At 41.6% G+C, this 7,545-nt stretch overlaps 1 protein-coding gene across 7 annotated transcripts in view; it reads left to right on the top strand.

The window, feature by feature from the left end:
* The first annotated feature begins 986 nt into the window (after positions 1 to 986).
* The window catches only part of Plekhh2 (pleckstrin homology, MyTH4 and FERM domain containing H2), a 103,273-nt gene continuing 96,714 nt past the window's right edge, over positions 987 to 7,545 (top strand). For all 7 annotated transcript variants that reach the window (XR_007211911.1, XM_048353032.1, XM_048353029.1 and 4 more), the window contains exon 1: positions 987 to 1,090. The gene's annotated coding sequence lies outside the window, so the exon portion shown is untranslated. The remainder of the gene's footprint in view (positions 1,091 to 7,545) is intronic.

The following is a 7,545-nucleotide window of genomic DNA, read 5'->3' as shown; positions in this document are numbered from 1 at the left end:
AGAAATGTCTACTAAGTGGGGCAACAGGCATAGTCACAGAGTTGTTTGTGAGACATGTTTTAGGAATAGATTGTACTTTTAAAGGTAAGGGAATTGAAAAATAGCACATAAGCCTGGGGGGAGGGAAGGAGGGAGAAAAATGAGGAAGGGGATAACAAGTATGACAAGAAATATGTATGTATTCACTACCTTAGGTATGTAACTGTAACTTCTCTGTACATCATCTTGACAACAAAAAAAAATGGCAGGTAAATGCAAATCAGTAACTTCATGCCATTTTACTGGGCCTAAATGATTTTATGTGCCTTCTAAAGATGGAACTAATATTAGGCCCATAAATAAAACCAAAGCTAAAAAATATATTTCTAGCACTGTTACTTTCAAATTCAATGGCTTAAAATAAAAGCCACCATTATCATAGTTTAAAAAAAAAAGAAAGAAAGAAAATAGCACATAAGGGTGCCCAGTGTGTTTCCTTGCAGGGGAGGTACATAGCTCTTGTCTGAGAGGTGTGAAAAGGCAGCTACGAAAACTAAACTTGAATACTTAAGATGGAGCACTTGATAGCAGGGAAGGGGGATCTTGTTCTTGATAATTTAAGCAACAGGAAATCAGTAAAGGTATTTGGCAAAACGTATATCAAAACTTTTTAAGGACTATTAAACTCGCAGGAGGATGAAGAGTTGATTGGCAAGAGGAGAAAATTCAGGCTGGAAGACTGGGAAGAGGTTGGTACAGCCGTTCATTCGAGGCAAAGGGAGTGAAAGGGAAGGTGACCTACCGCTATAACACGATCTGAGATCCAAGGGTAGGATGAAGATTTGAGGGTACTCTTGGCACAGAATTCCCAATTTCCACTCAGGGTAGAGAGTGGGAAGAGCCAAAACTACAGCTACACCCTCCAGTGACGCCAGGTGGTCTGCTGAGGCATCCGATTGGCTATCCTAGCTGCCAATCTATAGAAGAGGCGGTGCCCTACCCGCTCGGGGCTCCAAGAGGGATCAGAGCAGGCTAAAAGACCGGAGAGTCCGGGAGCTTGGACCAGTCACGGATAGGAGTTGGGGTGCCGCCGCCAGATCCTGCAGCAGAGGTAGGCAGATGGGAAGGGCTGGGAGCTAGGGGACACCTCCGGGCTTCTTCCTCCCCGCCCCCAGGGTCCCCGCCCCCCAAGAGCGCGCTGTGTCTTGGGGGCTCCGAGCCGAGATGGGGGCGGCGTACAGAGCGGGCGTGCAGCGGGCGGGAGGGCGGAGCGGGCGGGCGCCGGACGCGGCCCCACGCCTCGGGTGGCAGCCGCGGTCCGCGTCCCCCCGTCATCTGCAGGATGGGCTGGGGGAGGCGGGGGAGGCGGTCCGCAGCCCTACGTCCCGGGGCTCCTGTGACGTTTTGTTTGAAAACCCGGGGCCCGGGGCTCGGGCACCTGGCGGGCGGTGCTGGGGGCGCAGCGGGGCAGCCCCGCGTCCCCGCGTGGAGGGACCCACGCCGTTCACGATGCCGCGGCGCGGCCTTGGCTTCGGGGGAGCTCCGCTGTGAGCCCGGGGACGGGAACCAACGAACTTCTCCAACTCTTGACACCTGAGCTGCGGGCATCGGCCGAGCGCCCCAAAGCGACTTCCCCGGAGGCCACGCTGCCCCTGACGTGCGTACCGCAGTCTTCATTCTAAGCCCCGGTTTGCCGTGGGCCGAGTGGGGCGGGAAGGGAGGTGGAACCCTTGGCACCGGGAGCGCTCGGTGCGGTGCTACCTGCAGGCAAAATCCCAATCTTTGCAAGCCGTGTGTGCCCCCCCACCCCCCACCCCCCGCCCAGGAGTGTGGGTCCAGCTGAAGAAAGTAGGCTGTCCTGGCCTTGCCAATGAAGGGCAGGCGTGGCCCAAGACTGGGTGCAGAGGTGGCGGTGGTCAGCGACTTTGAACAAGGCATCCCTCAGTCTGGTTAAGAAAGACATGTTTGCTGCTTTTGAGAGGAAAATAAATAAATAAATAAAAAGAAACACCATTACGTACCCCCTCCCCCCCGTTTAGCTGTTTCTTAAGGAGAGGAAAAGAAAATGAGAGGTTGACCCCCCCAGACTTCATCAGCCTAAGCCTAAAGACATGAATTCTTTTTCTTTCCTTTTTGGGATTTGGAAGCGAAACAGGAAGTCAGAGACTCAAAGAAAAGAGCATTCACTCTATAATTATAAACAGTTGATTTTGTGTCCGTAAATATTTCCAAAAGTCATTGGAGGTATCTGGAAAACTAAGATTCCCCCCCCCCCCGGGGCCCCTATAAAGAAGGTAGAGCACTTTCTAAATCAAAATGTGGAAACGTTTATTTAGAAATTGCTGTAGCTCCCAAAGTGGTGTAGTTTCGTAATATAAGATATATTGAAAAAAGGGGGATGGATATTGCTCAAAAAAAAAAAAAAAAGAATTCTTAACTACTCAGGGTCGGGGCATTCACACAACAGTTACTTCATGTGTGTTAACTAACAGAAACAAGGAAATCAAGGGTCTAGATTGTATTGTGGATCGTCAGCAAACCAATCTACGGTTTGGGGTTTTAAAAAATTAGGACCCAATTAATAGGGAATGCCAATTTAGTAATTCTCAAGGCTTTACTACTTCATTATAAGACATACAATTGCCATAACTTAAGAAATAAACAGGTGTGTTCAACTTTGAATTTATTTATTGTAGTTTCTTCCGAGCAAATTACCTAAGATATATGTTCAATATTTTCACATTTGAAGTTAACGGTTATCTTTGAGTTATTAGAATTAATGGTGAAATTCTTGGAAGAGATAAACACACATAATGAAATTTGTAAATGTGGACCTAGTATGCATCCATCCAAATTTCTACTTTTTCTTTATTCATTGATAAATTAAATTCATTTTTAAAAAAATAATTTTATTTATTTTTTGGTCGGTGGTGAGATTTGAACTCTGGGCTTGGGCCCTGTCCCTAAGCTCTTCAGCTCAAGGTTAGTGCTCTCCACTTGAGCCACAGTGCCTTTTCCAGTTTTGGGTGGTTAGTTGGAGATAAGAGTCTCATGGCCTTTCCTTCCCTGGCTGGCTTTGAACCGCAATCCTCAGATCTCAGTCTCCTAAATAGCTAGGCATGAGCCACCAGCCTCCTGTGTTATGCTTTTTAAAAATGGAGGTTTACGGGTTGGGGATATGGCCTAGTGGCTAGAGTGCCTGCCTCATATTCATGAGGCCCTGGGTTCAATTCCCCAGCACCACATACACAGAAAATGGCCAGAAGTGGCACTGTGGCTCAAGTGGCAGAGTGTTAGCCTTGAGCAAAAAGAAGCCAGGGACAGTGCTCAGGCCCTGAGTCCAAGCCCCAGGACTGGCCAAAAAATAAAAAAATAAATAAAAAATTAAAAAAAATGGAGGTTTACTTCAGGAACCACAAAACTTACCCTTTTAAAGTATATAGTTCAGGACTTTTTAAGTATTTTTTTAGTATATTTGCAAGGTTGTATACTCCTTAATTCTTGAATTTTCCTCACCCTGGAAAAGAGACTCCACACCCATTTAGTAGTCAGTCCTCATTGCCTTCCCCTCACAACTCTTGCCAACCACTAACCTACTTGCTGTTTCTTTGGATTTGTCTATTCTGTACCTGTTATAGAAATGGCAGAATATAGCCTTTTTATGTCTGGCATGTTTTACTTAGCATACTGTTTTCAAAGTTCATTCATTGTTGTAGAATGTAATTGTCCTTTATTCCATTTATATGGCTGAATAATGTCCCATTGTATAGATCACGTTTTGTTTATTCATTCATCACACGGTGGACATGGGTTGTTTCCACATTTCAGCTATTGTAAATAATGGTGCTATGAACATTGTGTACTAGTTTTGGTGTGGACAGTGTTTTAATTTCCATGGGTTTGTTCTTAAGAGCACTGGAATTGCTGGGTCATAGAGTAACTTTAGGTATAAATTTTTGAAGAACTATTTACAAAGTAGCTCTAACATTTTTTTCAATACCACCAGCAATGTAATGAGGGCTCTAGCTTCCCTACATTCTCATCAACACTTGTTTGTATGTGTTCCTTTTCATTTTTGTTACATCTGTCCTATTTGGTGAGAAGTAGAGTATTTGATTTTTCACTTTCCTTTATATAAGGTAATGATGCTGAACATAGTTTTACATGCTCATTGACATGTACATACATACACACATATGTATATATGTATATTCCTTTTCTCTCTCTCTTTTTTGGCAACATTGGGATTTGAATTCAGGGCTTCACATTTGAAAAGCAGCCTTTCTACCACTTGAGCTACTTCATCTTCATTCATTTTGTGACAGGGTCTGACTTTATGCCAGGCTGGCTTGGGCTGAGATCCTTCTATTTGTGCTTTTCCACATTGCTGGAATGACAGGGGCCTCCACAGCTATTGGTGGAGTTGGAGTGTTGAATATTTTTCCCTCAGCTGGCCTTAAACCATGATCCCCACATCTCTGCCTCCCAAAAAGCTAGGATTATAAGCTTGAGCCACTTAACCTAGTACATTTATCTCTTCTTTGAAAAAAAAATGTCTATTTGGGTACTTCACCTACTTTTATTAGGTCATCTTTTTATTGGTTGAGGTCTATGAATGATTTACATATTCTAGACACAGTACTTTATAAGATATATGATTTGCATACATTTTCCTCCCATTTTATTGGTTATTTTTACAATTTCCTTTTTTTTTTTTTTTTTGTCTTCTGTGGGTCTGGAACTCAGGCCTGGGCATTATTGCTGAGCTGCTTTTTGATTAAGGTTAGTGTTCTACTACTTGAGCCACAGCACAATTTCTGGTCCTTTTTGAGTACTAAATTGGAGATAAGAGTCTCATGGACTTTCTTGCCCAGGCTGGCTTTAAACCACCATCCTCAGATCTCAGCCTCCTGAGTAGCTAGGATTATAGGTGTGACCCACAAATGCCAAACAAATTTATACTTTTTTTTTTTTTTTTTTTTTTGCCAGTCCTGGGGCTTGGACTGAGGGCCTGAGCACTGTCCCTGGCTTCTTTTTGCTCAAGGCTAGCACTTTGCCACTTGAGCCACAGCGTCACTTCTGGCCATTTTCTGTATATGTGGTGCTGGGGAATTGAACCCAGGGCCTCATGTATACGAGGCAAGCACTCTTGCCACTAGGCCATATCCCCAGTCCCAAATTTATACTTTTTTGATACTGTCCTTAGAAGCACACAATTCTTAAATTTTGATGAGGTCTAACAATGAATTTTTTATTACCTTTGTTTTAGACCATAAGAAAATGTTGCATAATTCTATGTCATGAAGATTAACACCTGTTTTCTTCTAAAAGTTTTAAAGTTTGACCCTTACATCTAGGTCTTTGACCTATTTTGTTTTAATTCATGTGTTTGGTATGAAGTAGGGGTCCTAAGTTCATTCTTTTGCATATGATATCCAGCTGCTTCAGCATCATTTATTGAAGATACTATTCTTTCCCCACTGAGTAGTAATTTTTATACCCTTGCTAAAACAATTGTTTATAAGTCTGAAGGTGAGGTTTTATCACTAGTTTTGACTTTATTCCATGAATCTATTAGCCTGTCCATTGTAAGTATTGTACAGCCTTGAGTAGTATACCTTTGTGTAAAAATGTGAACACTTAAATCTTCAATTTTTCAAGATCATTTTACATATTCTAGGTAGTTCTAGAATATATTCCATAATTTTAGGATCAACTTGTTAATTTTTGCAAAACATTCAGTTGGACTATTAGTAGAAGTTGGTTATGTTTATTCATTTAAAAGTAGTCCCATCTTTACAAATTTAGTTTCTTCTTCTTTCTCTTTCCTTCCCTCTTGAAATCCAGGAGTATGAAATTTGTTCATTTATTCACTCCTTCCTTCCTCCCTCCCTTCCTTCTTTGGGACCCCATGCTTACAGGGCTAGCACTCTTACCACTTGAGCCACACTTTCAGCCCAATGAGCAGGTAGTTTCTTCCATTTATTTAGGTCTTTAATATCTTTCAATGATGCTTTGTAGTTTCTAGGGTATAAATTTGCAATTGTTTAAATTTATTCCTGTGTTATTCATTTTGATGCCACTGTAAATGGAATGTTTTCTTAATTTTTGGATTTTTCTTGCTAGTGTAGAGAACAATTGATTTTGTGTATTATCTGTTTTTTTTAATGTTGCTTAAGTCAATAATTCTAATAGTTTTTGATGGATTCCTCTTAACGATGTATATGATTATGTCATCTGCAAATAGAGATGGTTTAACCTTATTTCCAATCTAGATGCTTTCTTATTTTAATTTCTTACCTGAGTGTGGATCTCTTCTACAGTGTTGAATAGAAGTAGTGAGAACAGATATTCTTGTCTTTTCCTGGCACAAAAACTTTCAGTTACTTACCAGTAAGTATTATATTCGTTGTGTTGTTTTTTTTTTGGTAGATATTCTTTATCAGGGTGAGGAAATTCCCTTCTAGTGCTAGCATGCTGAATATGTTTATTATAAAAGAATTTTGTACCAAAAACCCAGAACTGTGCCCGTGGCTGAAGTGGTAGAGCACAAAAGCTTAGGGGCAAAGCTGAGGCCCTAAGTTCAATTGCCAGCACTGGCACCAAAAAAATGGGGGGGGGGATTTGGGATTTATAATGCGTTTTTGGGGGATTTATAATGTATTTTTCTATGTTAATGAAATGATCATGTAATTTTTCCTTTACTTTTATTCATATGGCACATTACCTTTATTTATATTTACTAAAATTGTGTCTATGTTAATTACTTAATCTCGGCAGTACTATAAGGATTTGAATTCAAGGCCTTGCCACACTTTTTAGGCTAGCAAGATACCACTAAGCCATGCTCCAGCCCTTCTATGTTATTTTTAAATAACAGAATATAGCTCAGTGGTAGAGCACTTGCCTAGCATGCACAAGGCTCTGAGTTCAATCCACAGCACCACAAACAAAACAAAATAAAAGAACACCTGTAGACACTTTATATCAGACCATAAATAAATTATTCTAAACTTAATGCAAAAATTAGCCAACATGAAATAGTCTTTCTGTTGGCTGATGCCTATAATCCTAGTTACTCAGGAGGCAGAGATCCTGAAGATCTTGGATCAAAACCACACTGGGCAGAAAAGCCTGTAAGATTTTTATCTCCAAAAATAACCAAGAGGGGCTGGGAATATGGCCTAGTGGCAAGAGTGCTTGCCTCATACTCATGAAGCCCTGGGTTTGATTCCTCAGCACCACATATATAGAAAATGGCCAGAAGTGGCGCTGTGGCTCAAGTGGTAGAGTGCTAGCCTTGAGCGAAAAGAAGCCAGGGACAGTGCTCAGGCCCTGAGTCCAAGGCCCAGGACTGGCAAAACAACAACAACAACAACAAAACAACAACACCAAAAATAACCAACAAAAACCTGAGCTAAAGGTATCGTATAAGTGGTAGAGTGCCAGCTATAAAAACATAAATCCCTGAGTTCAAATTACAGTACTACCTAAAATAGAAGGGATGGGAAGGGTAGAAAAGGGTAGGGAAAAGAGGAAAGAAAAGGAAAAAGGAAAGGATAGAGA

The sequence above is a fragment of the Perognathus longimembris genome, chromosome 8, assembly GCF_023159225.1.
Source record: "Perognathus longimembris pacificus isolate PPM17 chromosome 8, ASM2315922v1, whole genome shotgun sequence".
Lineage (NCBI taxonomy): Eukaryota > Metazoa > Chordata > Mammalia > Rodentia > Heteromyidae > Perognathus > Perognathus longimembris.
This window is presented reverse-complemented; position numbering and strand designations above follow the sequence as displayed.